Source organism: Balaenoptera musculus, chromosome 9 (genome assembly GCF_009873245.2).
Source record: "Balaenoptera musculus isolate JJ_BM4_2016_0621 chromosome 9, mBalMus1.pri.v3, whole genome shotgun sequence".
In the NCBI taxonomy this organism is placed as follows: Eukaryota; Metazoa; Chordata; class Mammalia; order Artiodactyla; family Balaenopteridae; genus Balaenoptera; species Balaenoptera musculus.
In genome coordinates this window covers 59,808,247-59,827,265 of record NC_045793.1, presented here as the reverse complement: position 1 = coordinate 59,827,265, position 19,019 = coordinate 59,808,247, and the positions used below count along the sequence as shown (strand labels likewise).

Genomic DNA, 19,019 nt, shown 5'->3' with positions numbered 1-19,019 from the left:
AATCATCTATTTATAAGTATAATTTATTTCATATATGAGCTATTTAACTACTCGGGAAAATTTTGTTTGTTAAATCAGACAATGTAGAACTTTAAAAGGAAACAGAATATTAGTTTCATGAATGCAGTTTGGATAAAGAAGTTTAAATACCTAACTCTATAAATTGGTCTTAATATTAATCAAAGACCTCTTAAAGGGATTGTTGAAATTTGCTATGAATAGAATAATAAGATTTGTAATCTCTTCTTCAAGCATAAGATATAGGTTTCATAATCTATAATTAATAAATTATCAATTTTTAAAAACAAAGATCACCTCTGAAGAGTGTTTTCTGTGCTAAAAAAGTCATCCTCAAGGCACCAGAAAAACTAGTTGACAATATTGCTTCATGAACACACACACAATAATACCATATGTTTCTATAGGTACATATATAAGAAAATAATAGACAAAGAAAAGAATACATATGAAACTAAGAAAAGTATTTTCCCATGGACAAAGGGTAGGGAGATTTTAATTTTATCAGTAACATTTGAATATTTTGCAGTGTGAAAGCATACATGTGCTGCTTGTGTAAGAAAAAATAAATTAAAGAAAATCCTTTGTTAGGTCATGTGTACCCATTCCGGGTTCAATAATCAGGGGTCGATATACTTCTGACTCTCTATGTTGTCTCAAAACAAGTCTGTGTCAGGAGTTAACCTTGCTCCTTTCATACTAACACAAAGCCATTCTCCGAACACTACCATTTCCAACCACCTTCCTATTTGAGGGGCTTTATATAACGGGTAAAACTAAAAAATACAAATGACTCCGAATGTAATTTTGGTACTAATGTTGAGAGTTTTGTTGGATTTGTCAGTATCACCATGGCAAGAGGTGAAACATAATAGTTTAGGGAATATCAACAAAAGTAGGAGGGCATGCTTGTAAAAAGGCTCTGGGGTGGGGACCTCCTGACATACAAGACCATATTTTCCAAGTGTAGCCTGGAGAAGAAACTTGTTATTTTCAAAGAACTAAAGGTAGAATTCCTCTTGAGGTGCTAAGACTCTTGTTTGTTTGCTAGAAAAGAACCTGCAGCCAGGCTGGATGTGAAATGACAGGCTTTGAGACATGGTCTGGAAGAGAAGGCAGAACAGAGGGAAAGTGAAAATCCTTGGCATAAAGATTTCATTCTAGAGCAAAACGGGGAGGGCCCTAATATTGAAGTAGAGGGTCCTTGGGTCAGTGTCCTTTTAAAATTACCATGTATGATCCTGTCTTGAAGAACAAATAGGCAAAATAAAGTGGCATTACTGGAGGTTGTATACAAAGGTTTTTGAAAGATGAGATATTTAATTAAAATTGCTGCTATCCATTAAAAACTTGTGCTTAGAAAAGTTTATTAGGTTACAAAATTATAGGGTTTTAAATTTTATTTATTATTATTTTTCTTAAGAAATAGGTCAGTAATGCATATTGTCTTTCCTGGCTAAAGCTCTAGTAATATCTGACATGACCATAAAACTCCTTGCTGAAATTATGTGTAAAAATTTGCTCAGCACAGGAGATAGTTCCACCCTGACCTAGAAACCAGAGCCAGGAGCTGAATGATCTGATCCAACCTTCCTTTGCTCCTACATGTTAAGCCTCAGAAGAGGGAAAGTCCCCAGCTATCCAGGTGAGCTGCACAACTCCTGGGCAGAACTGAACTCTGAACTCTGCAGGACCCCCAGGTAAGCAGTGGCTCTCCCCTGCCACCCTGCTGGAGGACAGTGTCTAGGAATGGTGGCAATAAAGATCATTTCTGTTCCCACGTAGTCAGGATGTTAATTATCAAAAGACTAGTTGGGATTATTACAAAGAAACATCCTTCGGTGCTCTCCTGGAACAATAAGAACAGAAGGAGAATTTTGGTTTTACCCTTGGAAACCTGAGAGGTAGAGAGATGCTGGAGAAATGGACTGATGGCCCAGCAAAATGGTGAGACAACTGGGTGGAAGGAAGAATAAGGACAAGAAAGAAATGTCCAGTGATGAAGGTGACTGGGAGTTAGAACAAGGAGAGGTAGAATAAGGCTACTTAATAATTACTTTTATACTGTTTATTTGGCTGTACTGTGAAGTGACTCTCCTCCACCCCCAGCTACCTGAATCTTCAGTGCCAAATGTATTAATTGTCTTAACGGTTCTTTGTAGATCATTAAAGGAAAGGGAAGGTAGTTGCATACTGCAGGGTGGAGGGAAGAGAAGAGACACAGGAAATAAGACACACAGCAAAGGTGGAGAATTTCAAGTAAGCAAGAAAGAAGGGTGATCCAAGCCCCTGAACTTCATGCCAAGGAATCCTTAGGGAGACTTAGAGCAACAGATTACATGAGATGGGGTTTGAGCAAGTTAAAAAACTTATTAAAGAGAAAGATAACTCCAAAGTTTGGAGGTGTGAGGACCACCCAGGAGGCTATCACATGTATTACACATCACTGACACCAGACAGGGAGAAATGAAGAGGTCAAAGACTGGTTCTATGTATTCCAGTGGACTCTGAGATTCATTATCTACTTCTTTGTCTGTGCATCTATCCACCCATCTATCTGTCACTGATTTTATCTATCCAGTTGTTCACGCCCAGTTTTCCTCAATATCACTCTCTATTTCCTTTAAGCTTTGAATGGTTTCTTCAGTATTGAAGGGAATTTCTTTTCTAGTTAATAACAGGGGTAGAATTAGCAAGCGCTAATGCAGTCTGTGGCCACAACCTAAAACCAACAAAACACAAAGAAAAACACAAAGAAAAAAGTGCTTTTTCTTGCTATTTCCCTCTTTGGTGGCAAGAGGTTGCTTACTAAAGCTTTAGGAGATGGCCTAAGTGAGTTTCTCTGTAGCCCCCTGGGGGTGGGGGTGATGGGGTCAACTTCCGGTCCCAGGTCAGCTCCACAGCCGCCCTTGGACTAGGAGGAGTTCAGCTGTCAGCACTCATGGATGATCACCAGTCTGGAGTCCAGCAGAGGCTGCTGACCCACAAGCCCACTCTCCTCTTTCATCCCTTCTTCCTGTGTGCTCTTCACTGTTCAATTCTGTCCAATTTCCTCCACCAGGAATTTTCCATTATTCCAGTGGCCTGGACAAATTCCTGTGATTTCTCATGACTTATGGGCCTCTATGCAGTGCCTCATGTTGCTAGAATTGGCTTCATTTTCCACTTTTAAGATATTCAAGTAACTTCAATTTCTTCTCACTTAGAATAGTCACACGACTTACTTTCTAAATTTTGGAATGTAGGAGAGGTTACTTGAAATGAAATATAAAGTTACAAAGAATACTGAGGACTTAATTTAGCATCCCCCCTCCATCTCTGCAATTTAATCATATTTCATGTAAACAGTCATTATGTTTTCAAGTCATAAAATATTAAGTAAACATGGATGATAACCACGATCTGTGCCTGAAATAAGAAAGAGCCCCGCCCCTAATTCCCACACCAAAAGTGAGCTCATCTTCCCCCAAGGCAGCCAGGCAAATTCAAGCTCCAGAGCTTCTGTGAAATATAAAATAATGAAAAGAAAATGCACAGGCTTAAAAAAAATAATGATAATAATAATAAAACACTGCTTGCAGGAAAAATAAATGAAAGGCAGAAAATGAAATAAGTGTCCAAAAGTAATTCCTTAAGACTCTTATGTCAATTCTCCTAAAATAAAACATATCAAATAAAATCTAAATTCCTCCTGCTTGCCTGTGCTGTACACACACAGTCCATTAGCAAAGGGGATGGGGTCCCTGGAAACGGAAGCATCAACCGAGTGAGCAGTGCCTTGGTCTTTATAACGTTGCCTCTAGGGAGAAAGTTCTTGACCTCCCCCACCACCCATCACTGTCCCTTCTCTGACCCTAGAAATGGGTGCTTTCAACTTCCACTTGTTAAAATGCTGGCCTGTCTTCCCAAGCTGTGGTTAGGTTCATGATGTCCCCTACAATGTCAAGGGCTGGCCCCAGAATCTGATTATCTGCTAATCTTTACTTCTGTTCCTCAGATGTCTCCTTGAATGGGCTTTGAGTCTCTCGCCTAAAACTGTGATACTCTTCCTGTTTCCTGTGGCAGGCCCAGTTCTATCACTTGCACCCCTTTTTGTCAGCCTGCATGGCAAAGCTGTTCACCAGAACAAAGAATAAATGGCAGGAAAAGGTACTCAAAGGAAGAAATCATGCATTTTTCAGAAAACTTACCAACTTGACGAAATTATCAAAATTGTTTTTCAGTAGTTCTTACTAGATACAAGTATATGGTAGCCCTCAGAACTTAGGAAAAACATATATACTTACAGTCTACTACACTGGATTTATATATAGCTATTTCAGTGAAAAAGCACACTATAAAGGATCAGCACTATGCAAAGTGGAGTGTTTGGGGTGAAAGGCAACCATTTTAAAAAATAGTCAGATATCAAACAAGGTCAAAGAATTTTTCAAAAAGTGGAGTACCAGAAGGAATGAGCTAAAAGATAAAAGATGGTAGCTGGAAAATGAGATCTTAAAAGTAAGATTTTAGAATTGTTGTGATTAGTGGTAATAGCAAAATCTTAAAGTACAACCATAGAAGTAGGCAGCGAAGTAGGGTAGAGACAAGGTCACTGGAGGAAAGGCAATTGTGGAACTGAAAATGTAAGTCTGGAAAGGTTACACAAAAGGATGTTAAAATCACCGAGCATTTTGGCAGGATAGTATAAAAGGGAGTGATTGTGGGTGGGAGCAGAACCATCTAGGACAGATGGGGAAGTATCCTAGGGTTGGGGGGTCAGTAGATAACACAGAAAGTTGAAAAGAGTATTTAGAGACGATGTTTCAGAACATAGGGGACTTTGTTAATGACTATGGGTTTCAGAGGACACAACAAAAGTGTTTTGGAAGTTGGGGGTGGGGGAGGATAGGGAGATGGGAGAAAGTACCCTGCCACATGGGAAGAGTCTGCAGGATGAAGGCTGACTAGGAAGCCTGGGCTTCTGCACGTGACCACATAACATAGGGATAAAGGGCCTAATGAGATGAAACAGATATTGGAGGTGAGGAGGTGAGTTATTCCAGGGCTCTCTTGTCACTCTTGTCCATGGAGGTACAGAGGCCAGGAGAGGGGCCGTATTAGGCCAAGCACAGATAACACTGGAGATTTCTTTCCAATCCTCTATCACCTCCACCGTCCACGTTGTTCCCAGTCCGTATAACGGGATAGATAGCAAATAGGTTGCATCCTCTATGGTCAAGGAATCACTGCCTGGAGCACTGCGGTATAAAGAACTTCAAGGCCACATTCAGATTCAGGAGAAAAGGAAAATGATCACCTCTATGCCAGTATCTGCTTTCCCTAGTTTAAGGTGATCCCTAAAGCTCAGTTCAATGTCTAAGTCTCCATCCTACTTCCTACTTTTCAACCTGCCTCCTAGCCACTTAGGACTTTAACATATGTCACTTTACTTCAGGCTACAACCTCAACCCTTCCTGAAGATCCTCTACACAACTTGCTGTGCTCTCTGCTAACGAACCCCACGTTTCCATGTCCAGACAAGACCTCATTCCTAAGCACTAAAAACTTGTCTGCAATCTTCTCCTGGGCTTGGAGCACATCAAAGATGCTCAACAATCTTCCCCTGTCCATGCCACCCCAATCTGTTCCTCTCCCATCCCAGTTAGTGTATCTCCATTTACACATTTGAACAACCCAAGTCATCTTCAATTCCTCCTTCTCCCCCACGTCTTATGTCACCTATTTCCATCCATTCAACCTCTGAAATTCCTTATATCTGCTCCTTGTCCTCCCTCCCCACTGCCTCAGCCTTGTTCACATCTTTTCTCAAGGAGATTTAGGAAGTAGACTCTACCCAACTCACCCTCCAACAGCCATCAGAGTGACCTTTGTGAAACACTGTTTCTCCCTTCCTTAAAAGGCTTTTGTAGTGTGCTCCAAAGACAAAGAAGAAGATAAACTCAAAGGGCCAATATTGCCAGAACAAAGAGTTACAGGACTCCTATCACTCTGTCACAGTGTGACCACTGCTGTGTCCCAGAGCCCTCGGAAGCAGCATGCCTGATCCCTTTCCCATCCCATATAAGGAAAGACATTTGCCCCGTTTTTCTCCCTCTCAGCACACTGAATGTATACATACTCTGCCCAGTCAGCAGATGACTTGCACATTCCCTGGCTATAAAAACAGACAAGCAACCCATGCTCATTGTCGACTTCCCCTGGCTACCAGGAAGTCAGCCCGCTGTTCTTGCAGCGACCCTTCTCTTTAATAAACTCTATCTTCCTTACATTCTGCCTTGTGTCTGGAAATTCTTTTCCAACCTGCGCTCCAACCACAACAGCTTTAGTGGCTTTGCAGCACATACAGGATAAAAATCAAAGTTCTTAGCCCTTGACAGATAACATTGAACATGTCTGTTCAGGTGCCTCCTCTCCCACCAGATTATGATCTCCACCAAGGCAGGAAGGTATGCCTCCTTTATTTTGAGTTCCCAGTAACTGCTTGGAGATGCAGAACATATTCAGTAAATGTGAAGTGAAGTAGTGCAAGCAGGCAGAGGAAAAGTATAAAAAGTAACCCAATTTTAAAGATGCTCTTTCATGAGAGTTGACACGAGCTTATTTTCTGTAACTCTCGCTATAGCTAATTCATCTCTGCTCTTACCATAAATAGCAAAGGAATAAAAATCTTTTAATTTGACAATTAACAAAAAATATATCAGGGTGGAAATGAGGGGGGATTTTTTGTTTTGTGTTTTAGAAATGAGGTGTTTTTTGTTCATTTGTTTTTGTTTGTTTAACTTTTTATTTTATATTGGAATATAGCCAATTAACAATGTTGTGACAGTTTCAGATGCACAGCAAAGCGACTCAGCCATACATATACACGTATCCATTTTCCCGCAGACTCCCCTCCCATCTAGCTGCCGCATAACATTGAGCAAAGTTCCCTGTGCTATACAGCAGGTCCTTGTTGGTTATACTTTTTATTTTTATTATTGTTTTAATTTTTTTTAACATCTTTATTGGAGTATAATTGCTTTACATTGTTGTGTTAGTTGCTGCTGTATAAAAAAGTGAATCAGTTATACGTATACATATATCCCCATACCCCCTTCCTCTTGCATCTCCCTCCCACCCTCCCTATCCCACCCCTCTAGGTGGTCACAAAGCACCGAGCTGATCTCCCTGTGCTATGCGGTTGCTTCCCACTAGCTATCTGTTTGACATTTGGTAGTGTTTATATGTCAATGCCACTCTCTCACTTCATCTCAGCTTATCATTCCACCCCCGGGTCCTCAAGTCCATTCTCTACGTCTATGTCTTTATTCCTGTCCTGCCCCTAGGTTCTTCAGACCTTTTTTTTTAGATTCCATATATATGTGTTAGCATATGGTATTTGTTTTTCTCTTTCTGACTTACTTCATTCTGTATGACAGACTCTAGGTCCATCCACCTCACTACAAATAACTCAATTTCGCTTCTTTTTATGGTTGAGTAATATTCCATTGTACATATGTGCCACATCTTCTTTATCCATTCATCTGTCGATGGACGTGTAGGTTGTTTCTGTGTCCTGGCTATTGTAAATAGAGCTGCAATGAACATTGTGGTACATGACTCTTTTTGAATTACGGTTTTCTCAGGGTATATGCCCAGTAGTGGGATTGCTGGGTCATATGGTAGTTCTATTTTTAGTTTTTTAAGGAACCGCCATACTGTTCTCCATAGTGTATCAATTTAATTTCCCACCAACAGTGCAAGAGGGTTCCCTTTTCTCCACACCCTCTGCAGCATTTATTGTTTGTAGATTTTTTGATGATGGCTATTCTGACTGGTATAAGGTGATATCTCATTGTAGTTTTGATTTGCATTTCTCTAATAATTAGTGATGTTGAACATCCTTTCATGTGTTTGTTGGCAATCTGTATATCTTCTTTGGAGAAACGTCTATTTAGGTCTTCTGCCCATTTTTGGATTGGGTTGTTTGTGTTTTTGATATTGAGCTGCATGAGCTGCTTGTATATTTTGGAGATTAATCCTTTGTCAGTAGCTTCATTTGCAAATATTTTCTCCCATTCTGAGGGTTGTCTTTTGGTCTTGTTTATGGCTTCCTTTGCTGTGCAAAGGCTTTTAAGTTTCATTAGGTCCCATTTGTTTACTTTTGTTTTTATTTCCATTTTTCTAGGAGGTGGGTGAAAAAGGATCTTGCTGTGATTTATGTCATAGAGTGTCTGCCTATGTTTTCCTCTAAGAGCTTTATAGTGTCTGGCCTTAGATTAAGGTCTTTAATCCATTTGGAGTTTATTTTATTTATTTATTTTTAATAAATTTATTTATTTATTTTTCGCTGTGTTGGGTCTTCGTTTCTGTGCGAGGGCTTTCTCCAGTTGCGGCGAGCGGGGGCCACTCTTCATCGCAGTGCACGGGCCTCTCACTGTCGTGGCCTCTCTCGTTGCAGAGCACAGGCTCCAGACGCGCAGGCTCAGTAGTTGTGGCTCACGGGCCTAGCCGCTCCGCGGTATGTGGGATCTTCCCGGACCGGGGCACGAACCCATGTCCCCTGCATTGGCAGGTGGATTCCTAACCTCTGCACCACCAGGGAAGCCCCTGGAGTTTATTTTTGTGTATGGTGTTAGGGAGTGTTCTAATTTCATTCATTTGCATGTAGCTTCCAGTTTTCCTAGCACCACTTATTGAAGAGGCTGTCTTTTCTCCATTGTATATTCTTGCCTCCTTTATCAAAGATAAGGCGACCATATGTGCATGGGTTTATCTCTGGGCTTTCTATCATGTTCCATTGATCTATATTTCTGTTTTTGTGCCAGTACTATACTGTCTTGATTATTGTAGCTTTGTAGTATAGTCTGAAGTCAGGGAGCCTGATTCCTCCAGCTCCATTTTTGTCTCTCAAGATTCCTTTGGCTATTCGGGGTCTTTTGTGTTTCCATACAAATTGTGAAATTTTTTGTTCTAGTTCCATGAAAAATGCCATTGGTAATTTGATAGGGAATGCATTGAATCTGTAGATTGCTTTAGGGAGTACAGTCATTTTCACAATGTTGATTCTTCCAATCCAAGAACATGGTATATCTGTCCATCTGTTTGTATCATCTTTAATTTCTTCCTCAGGGTCTTATAGTTTTCTGCATACAGATCTTTTGTCTCCTTAGGTAAGTTTATCCCTAGGTATTTTATTCTTTTTTGCAATGGTAAATGGGAGTGTTTCCTTAATTCCTCTTTCAGATTTTCCATCATTAGCGTATAGGAATGCAAGAGATTTTTGTGCATTAACTTTGTATCCTGCTACTTTACCAAATTCATTTATTAGCTCCAGTAGTTTTCTGGTAGCATCTTTAGGATTCTCTATGTATAGTATCATGTCATCTTCAAACAGTGACAATGACAGTTTTACTCCTTCTTTTCCGATTTGGATTCCTCTTATTTCTTTTTCTTCTCTGGCTGCTGTGGCTAAAACTTCCAAAACTATGTTGAATAACAGTGGTAAGAGTGGGCAACCTTGTCTTGTTCCTGATCTTAGAGGAAATGGTTTCAGTTTTTCACCATTGAGAATGATGTTGACTGTGGCTTTGTCATATACGGCCTTTATTATGTTGAGGTAGGTGCCCTCTATGCCCACTTTCTGGAGAGTTTTTATCATAAATGGGTGCTGAATTTTGTCAAAAGCTTTTTCTGCATCTATTGAGATTATCATGTGGTTTTTATCCTTCAGTTTGTTAATATGGTGTATCACATTGATTGATTTGCATATGTTGAAGAATCGTTGCATTCCTGGGATAAACCCCACTTGATCATGGTGTATGACCCTTTTAATGTGCTGCTGGATTCTGTTTGCTAGTATTTTGCTGAGGATTTTTGCATCTATGTTCATCAGTGATATTGGTCTGTAGTTTTCATTTTTTGTGACATCTTTGTCTGGTTTTGGTATCAGGGTGATGGTGGCCTTGTAGAATCAGTTTGGGAGTGTTCCTCCCTCTGCTATATTTTGGAAGAGTTTGAGAAGGATAGGTGTTAGCTCTTCTCTAAATGTTTGATAGAATTTGCCTGAGAATCCATCTGGTCCTGGGCTTTTGTTTGTTGGAAGATTTTTAATCACAGTTTCAATTTCAGTGCTGTGATTGGTCTGTTTATATTTTCTATTTCTTCCTGGTTCAGTCTTGGAAGGTTGTGCTTTTCTAAGAATTTGTCCATTTCTTCCAGGTTGTCCATTTTATTGATATATAGTTGCTTGTAGTAATCTCTCATGATCCTTTGTATTTCTGCAGTGTCAGTTGTGATTTCTCCTTTTTCATTTCTAATTCTATAGATTTGAGTCTTCTCCCTTTTTTTCTTAATGAGTCTGGCTACTGGTTTATCAATTTTGTTTATCTTCTCAAAGAACCAGCTTTTAGTTTTATTGATCTTTGCTACTGTTTCCTTCATTTCTTTTTCATTTATTTCTGATCTGATCTTTATGATTTCTTTCCTTCTGCTAACTTTGGGGGTTTTTTGTTCTTCTTTTTCTATTTGCTTTAGGTGTAAGGTTAGGTTGTTTATTTGAGATTTTTCTTGTTTCTTGAGGTAGGATTGTATTGCTACAAACTTCCCTCTTAGAACTGCTTTTGCTGCATCCCATAGGTTTTGGGTCGTCGTGTTTTCATTGCCATTTGTTTCTAGGTATTTTTCGATTTCCTCTTTGATTTCTTCAGTGATCTCTTGGTTATTAAGTAGTGTATTGTTTAGCCTCCATGTGTTTGTATTTTTTACAGATCTTTTCCTGTAATTGATATCTAGTCTCATAGCATTGTGGTTGGAAAAGATACTTGATACTATTTCAATTTTCTTAAATTTACCAGGGCTTGATTTGTGACCCAAGATATGATCTATCCTGGAGAATGTTCCATGAGCACTTGAGAAGAAAATGTATTCTGTTGTTTTTGGATGGAATGTCCTATAAATATCAATTAAGTCCATCTTGTTTAATGTATCATTTAAAGCTTGTGTTTCTTTATTTATTTTCATTTTGGATGATCTGTCCATTGGTGAAAGTGGGGTGTTAACGTCCCCTACTATGATTGTATTAGTGTTGATTTCCCCTTTTATGGCTGTTAGCATTTGCCTTATGTACTGAGGTGCTGCTATGTTGGGTGCATAAATATTTACAATTGTTGTATCTTCTTCTTGGATTGATCCCTCGATCATTATGTAGTGTCCTTCTTCATCTCTTGTAATAGTCTTTATTTTAAAGTCTATTTTTTCTGATATGAGAATTGCTACTCAAGCTTTCTTTTGATTTCCATTTGCATGGAATATCTTTTTCTATCCCCTCACTTTCAGTCTGTATGTGTCCCTAGGTCTGAAGTCGGTCTCTTGTAGACAGGATATATATGGGTCTTGTTTTTGTATCCATTCAGCCAGTCTATGTCTTTTGGTTGGAGCACTTAATCCATTTACATTTAAGGTAATTATCGATATGTATGTTCCTATTACCATTTTCTTAATTGTTTTGGGTTTGTTATTGTAGGTCTTTTCCTTCTCTTGTGTTTCCTGCCTAGAGAAGTTCCTTTAGAATTTGTTGTAAAGCTGGTTTGGTGGTGCTGAATTCTCTTAGCTTTTGCTTGTCTGTAAATGTTTTAATTTCTCCATCGAATCTGAATGAGATCCTTGCTTGGTTGTAGGTTTTTCCCTTTCATCACTTTAAATATGTCCTGCCACTCCCTTCTGGCTTGCAGAGTTTCTGCTGAAAGATCTGCTGTTATCCTTATGGGGATTCCCTTGTATGTTATTTGTTGCTTTTCCTTTGCTGCTTTTAATATTTTTTCTTTGTATTTAATTTTTGATAGTTTGATTAATATGTGTCTTGGCGTGTTTCTCCGTGGATTTATCCTGTATGAGACTCTGCACTCCCTGGACTTGACTGACTATTTCCTTTCCCATATTAGGGAAGTTTTCAACTATAATCTCTTCAAATAGTTTTTCAGTCCCTTTCTTTTTCTCTTCTTCTTCTGGGACCCCTATAGTTAGCATGTTGGTGCATTTAATGTTGTCCCAGAGGTCTCTGAGACTGTCCTCAATTCTTTTCATTCTTTTTTCTTTATTCTGCTCTGCAGTAGTTATTTCCACTATTTTATCTTCCAGGTCACTTATCTGTTCTTCTGCTTCAGTTATTCTGCTATTGATTCCTTCTAGAGAATTTTTAATTTCATTTATTGTGTTGTTCATCATTGTTTGCTTGCTCTTTAGTTCTTCTGGGTCCTTGTTAAACGTTTCTTGTATTTTCTCCATTCTATTTCCACGATTTGGGATCATCTTTACTATCATTACTCTGAATTGTTTTTCAGGTAGACTGCCTATTTCCTCTTCATCTGTTTGGTCTGGTGGGTTTTTACCTTGTTCCTTCATCTGCTGTGTATTTGTTTGTCTTCTCATTTTGCTTAAGTTATTGTGTTTGGGGTCTCCTTTTTGCAGGCTGCAGGTTCATAGTTCCTGTTGTTTTTGGTATCTGCCTCCAGTGGGTAAGGTTGTTTCTGTAGGTTGTGTAGGCTTCCTGGTGGAGGGGACTGGTGCCTGTGTTCTGGTGGATGCGGCTGGATCTTGTCTTTCTGGTGGGCAGGACCGCATCCAGTGGTGTGCTTTAGGGTGTCTGTGAACTTAGTATGATTTTAGGCAGCCTCTCTGCTAATGGGTGGGGTTGTGTTCCTGTCTTGCTAGTTGTTTGACATAGGATGTCCAGCCCTGGAGCTTGCTGGTCGTTGAGTGGAGCTGGGTCTTAGCATTGAGATGGAGATCTCTGGCAGAGCTCTCGCCAATTGATATTACGTGGGGCTGGGAAGTCTCTGGTGGACCAATGTCCTGAACTTGGCTCGCCCACCTACGAGGCTCAGGCCTGACACCCGGCTGGAGCACCAAGACCATTTCAGCCCCACGGCAGTGAATGTGGCAGTCTCCATTATGAAGTCAGATTATGAGGGTCTACAATAGCTGTTCAGCTAGAACAGGCTGACTTGGGAGCAATTTGTCTATGAGGCTGTCTCCAGCAGCTGGTGTCTGAAAGAGTAGGTCTCCGCATGTGCTGCCAGAATTTTAAACGTTTATATAGAGGTCTTAACTGGGTTCAGTCATGGATTCAGTACAGATGGTCTCTGAAGAAGACCTTACTCTCTCAAGGTTGTGTGCTTGAAACAGCTCCTAAGCCTGAGGGTCTACAAGCTGCAGGAAGACAAGACCGCCCGGGGCGGCCTGCAAGCCGTGATTCTTGCCACGAGCCCCGCTGCTGCTGTCGTGGAGTCCGGCTTCCCCCGCCACCCACCCTGTAGTGAGTTTTCAGTGAAGCTTTCTCTCTGTGCTGATGAGATTCATGCTACCTGAGTTGCACAAAGCCACAGAGCGTGTAAATGTTGGGGTGGGGGTACAAACCCAGCAAATCTGGCTCCAAGGTCTGTGTTACATCACCCAACGAGAGTGGGGAGGCCACGCACCTAAACGCCTCACCCCCGCGAGCCACCTCCTCAAACCCGCAACGCCACAGGTGGTTATCCTTTTTAAATATAGCAGCGTGTACATGTCAATACCAAGCTCCCTAAGTATCCCTTCCCTCCACCCTTCCCCCCCCGGTAACCATAAGTTCATTTTCTAAGTCTGTGAGTCCGTTTCTGTTTTGTAAGTATGTTCATTTGTATCATTTCTTTTTAGATTCCACATATAAGCAATATCAAACAATATTTCTCTTTCTCTGACTTACTTCATTCAGTATGACAATCTCTAGGTCCATCCATGTCACTGCAAATGGCATTATTTCTGTGAAGAAGATTACTCTCCATAATGTGGGTGGGCCTCATCCTATTAGTTGGAAGCCCTTAATAAAACAAAGACTGATGTCCCCTGAGAAAGAAGGAATTTTTAATATGTATTTTCTTATATTGGATTCTGGTTCCACCATTTTCTAGGTGTGTAACCCTGGGGAAGATACTTAACCCCTGGCCTCAGTTTCATAACTCACAACTTGGAGATAATAACAGTAACTAATCCAAATGGTTGTTATAGGAATTAAATGAGGTCCTGTATGAAAAGCCTGTTGGAATGGGAAATGTTCAATAAGTAACAGCTGTGGTAGTTACTCTGAACGAGGTTGCACATATGGTTTATTTATAGATAACTAGAAACATTATTGCTATTAGACAATGGGAAACATGCATGTATTTCCTAGAATGAACAGAACATATCTTAACTTTTTCCATAGAGTTCAGGCCATACTGAGTCAGCCTCTGAAGGAGATTGGGAGTTTTTGTTTCTGGTCTCCCCAACTTTTCTCTCTCCCAACATTTTCTACCCTCTGACCTCTCCATCTGGGGTCCAACTGCTCCTGGAAGAGAGGCAGCAAATCTGACAGCCCTCTGTAGAAAGAGGCTTGGGTCTAGTGGACCATCTGGTTAACTTTCAACTTTAACTCAAAATTGTTTATTCATCTGTTCTAGAGATACATTGACACAACTGAAAAAACTCATTCTTTTTTTTTTTTGCTTTTGAACTTACACATTGCTCTTTTCCTTTTAGCATCTTACCTTAAGAAAGTTTAAAGTTATCCAGTATCTCTGCTCTCTTCCCACACATACAAGAACATTAGGATGATTTAACACAGGTTCCACTTCCTCTTTCTTGTTCTTATCCAGAATTTTAAAAACTCATTCATTTTACCGGGCCACTCCTCCTGTAATAAACCAGGAATATTTTTTACAAAATGCATAATTATTTTGTGACTAGCACATAAAATTTTATTTTACGTTTGTGTGTTTTTGAGCTCTACAAACAGCAAGTTCATATTGTTCAACCTAGTATTTGAAGAATGTTAATTTGTTGACTATAAATATTTTAAAATATATACAACAATTTTCTGTTTCTGTTATGGCATTTCTTCACTTTTTAGTATATTGGAATTCTCAGAAGATGACTTGGTGGTGGGGAAGTCTCCTTTACCCTCCAAGAAGCCCTAGTGTGAAGCCTCTACAAAGTAAATCTTTCTTTTACTGATAATAATGATCTTTTATAACACCTTTTCCATGTATTTTTGTGTTAAAAGATCTAAAGATCTGACTCCTTTAAAAAAAAAAAAAAGAGGTAAGGAGAGGAAGGAAATAAAAAGGATGTGGAGGGACCAACGCCCCATCATATATTATATAAAATGACAATAATCACAAGAAACCTATTTCACAAATTACTGGGAATATTACACGTGATAATATACTGCAGAGAACTTTAAAGAGTTGAAAGTACAATCATGAAAGACAGTCCACTGATGCGTTCGAAGGACCATTTTTGGTCTGTGAATGCTTTGTTTCTGGTCCATGGTGACATAAGTATGAAAATTTGAGAGTAAGCATTTAGAAACTGTTATACAAATTTGACAAAGTAATTTTACATCTGTTGAATCAAATAATAAAAGATTTGGGCTTGTATTTTGTATGTCTGAATTTTTACTTCATTTTCTAGTAATTCACTTTCATTTTACTTTACAAAGGCAAAGAAACCCTGTCCTTCACCACACATAGTTTAAGAAGCATCGATAAAAGCTATTATTATTTCTGAAATTTTGCTTAACAACCATTAATTTCTAATTACAAACTAGTTATATGTCATTATTTGAGAAATACTCTTTCAAATCAAGTGTAAGGAGTTGCCAGCATACAAACAAGTTCCAAAACAAGTTTGTTTTGTATTGGGTAACATGGTTATTTGGGAGTCAGACACCATTTTTCCCATGAAATAACATTAGCCGAGGGTTAGGTTCTTGGTGTAGCCTATAAATCCCAGTTATCTCAAAAGATGGGTAAGCTATACAATAAAATGTAATCACCCGTATAGACTATAAAATTTAATGACCAGGCTTCTCCATCCTCTTACGATGAAGAAATTAGGCTGCTGATTTCCAAATCAGAAAACATCTCTCTTCCCCACCCATCCATGAGAAAAGGTGATTCTTAGCTCTGGCAGGGTGGTAGGGATAGGGATAAGGATGGGGTTGCTTTTGCAGAAGTTGCTTCAAGAGCAACTCAGAAAGAGGAAGAGTAATGGAGCTATATATAGTACTCTTCACATAGAGAATGGGGGAATTAGGAGATCAAGTTTGAGGGAACTCACTGCTTGAGTTAATAAAATTAAACTGAGGATTCTCCAAGATTCTCTGAGACTGAGGTTTGGTAGGTTTTGCTGGACTTGAAAGCCTGGTTCTTTACCACAAATGCCTCCATCCTAAACCCCAGGGCATTGTGGTGGCCCAAGATGGTGAGTAGCCTTCATCCTGAATTGAAATCTGTTAGCGGCTACCTCAGAGATTTTTATTTTTTTATTTTTCTTCTGTTGTTGTTTGAAAAGATGTGAGGACAAGTCTAGGCTTAGTGAGAAACATTGGTAGAATCAATTAGTGATGTCTGCCACGGGCAAGAAGGGGAAGTAAGCACAAAAGCTGTATTTCGCTACCCTGAGTATATCCTGAAAGAAACAGACCTTTGGCCCTTTAATTTCAGCTGAAACCAGGATGAATTATTAAGCACGTGACTTTTTTAAATGCCTGGGAATAGCAAAAGGGGAACAGCACACAACAAGGTGATCTTATTTACAATTTATGGTTTCCTCATTTTGTGATACATTTGAAAGACATAGAAGCCTAGCTCTTGACCTAGAGTCCAAGAGGAATAGTTTTATATACTAGTCACTATCCAGAAACCTTGGAACAAGACTCTCAGAACTAATACAGAAGCCCTGGCCACAGTCCCAGGCCTTCTTCTTTAGGTCCTCATTCTAAATTCTGATTTCATATATGAGATTCTTCTCTGTCCCCAAAGACTGACATTAAAAACGTCCCTAGAGGGCTTCCCTGGTGGCGCAGTGGTTGAGAATTTGCCTGCCAATGCAGGGGACACAGGTTCGAGCCCTGGTCTGGGAAGATCCCACATGCCGCGGAGCAACTGGGCCCGTGAGCCACAATTACTGAGCCTGCGCGTCTGGAGCCTGTGCTCCGCAACAAGAGAGGCCGCGATAATGAGAGGCCCACGCACCGCGATGAAGAGTGGCCCCCACTTGCCGCAACTGGAGAAAGCCCTCGCACAGAAACGAAGACCCAACACAACCATAAATAAATAAATAAATAAAAGTGCCCTACTCAAAGTTTAAAAAAAAAAGTCCCTAGAGAAGAGATCCCACCCACACCTATCCAGTCATAGGGTAACTATGGTGAAATTCTTAACCAAAATGGCCCATGGATAGAATCTGGGGGGTTCATGACCTTGAATGAAGAGAAAAAAATCTTGATTTCTAAAGGAAATTAACATTTCCTTCAATTATGAAAGTAGAAAACAAATCAAATCTCAGAAGCATTAGCAATACTTGTGACTTTGTTACTAATGTAAATAAGACTTATGTTCATTATTTCATTATAGTGCTGCAGACATGTTGAAATAACATTTATGCTCATCGCTATTTGAAAGAATGTTGCTAGATCTTGTTATTTAATGTGTTAATAATGTAGCACACATTACACTATTATATTACTATAGCACAAACTTTTAAAAGACTACTTTGATAATTGCATTTGAATGTAATTGGTCTCCTTTGCAATCTGCACCTTTTTTAAATAATTTTTTAAATTATTTATTTTTGGCTGCATTGGGTCTTCGTTGCTGCGTGTGGGCTTTCTCTAGTTGCGGCAAGCGGGGGCTACTCTTTGTTGTGGTGCGTGGGCTTCTCATTGCGGTGGCTTCTCTTGTTGCAGAGCGTGGGCTCTAGGGCGCGTGGGCTTTAGTAGCTGCGGCTCGCGGGCTCTAGAGTGCAGGCTCAGTAATTGTGGCACAGGGGCTTAGTTGCTCCGCGGCATGTGGGATCTTCCTGGACTAAGGCTCAAACCCATGTCCCCTGCACTGGCAGGCGGATTCTTAACCACTGCGCCACTAGGGAAGCCCCACGCCTTTTATTGTATGCATTTACGTTATTCTGCGAAGGTATCTATAATTTCACTACTGCCAGAGGGGACAGTAGTGACATAAAAAAAGGTAAGCCTCCCGGACTTTCAAAGGACAACTATGTTGCTATCTACCATGCAATATAACCTAATATCCCTTAGGACCGAATCAGAGACATACAGAAACTGAAGGGTCTCTTTTTTTCTGGGTGCAGAACAGGTGAGAAACTGGCATCTGCTTTTATTTACTGGTTGTTAATAAAACCGGTGTTTGTTGAAAATTGGCAATTGTGACCATTTCTGCCTACATACTACAGGGTGGCAATTAAGTACTGGCAACCATCAGAAGCTTGTTTCAGCCATACTCACTTATTGTAACTGTCTCAATCTTAACGGGGAAGGTTCTCTTTTATACTTTTTTCTTTCTTTATTCACGTTATGATTGTTAAATTTTAAAATGGGGGTTTTTTGGGTTTTTTTTTTTTTTTGTCTTATTCCTATAAACTGAGTTTAGAGCAAAGATAGTGTCCAGGTGAACTTCCCTGGTGCTCCCAATGCAGGGGGCATGGGTTCAATCCCCGGTCGGGATTCCGCGTGCCGCAGGGCACTGACAAAAAAATAATAATAAAATATAATAAATAAAATAGTGTCCAGGTTTTGAGGTCTCTAGTCTAGATGAAGCATTACTTAGAAACAGAATGTTTCCTTCCTCCCATCTACATCCTGTTATAAAAAGTAGTGATTCCAACATGACGTATTTACAAGACATGGCCCAGTATCTTTTCCTGTAATTAAAAAAAAAAAAAAAAAATCTTTAAAACTGTCCTCCAGAAGTTTCTTACCGGACTAGGACGGAAGGAATGTCTTTGAAGATTAATCGAGAACTGAGAAAGGCCTGCAGCCTGCTTGAGATTCCCGTGGGGTTGTCTGTTAGTGAAAGGAGGTGAAGGAATTGAAAGTGTCCCGCCCTTGGCCTAACCAGGGGCGGGAGAGGACGGTTCCCACTGCCGGGAAGGTGTCTCAAGTGGCAGGTTTGCGGTGACAAAGGCCAAGGGCCGCGCCGAGGGCG

General features: G+C 40.0%; 1 protein-coding gene across 1 annotated transcript in view; it reads right to left on the bottom strand.

Moving 5' to 3' along the window:
• Window positions 1-18,919, bottom strand: part of ASB4 (ankyrin repeat and SOCS box containing 4) — a 118,462-nt gene extending 99,543 nt beyond the window's left edge. Inside the window, exons 1-2 of the mRNA XM_036863133.1 lie at window positions 18,793-18,919; window positions 14,562-14,707 (exon numbers count right to left, since the gene is read on the bottom strand). The gene's annotated coding sequence lies outside the window, so the exon portion shown is untranslated. The remainder of the gene's footprint in view (window positions 1-14,561; window positions 14,708-18,792) is intronic.
• Window positions 18,920-19,019: the final 100 nt, after the last annotated feature.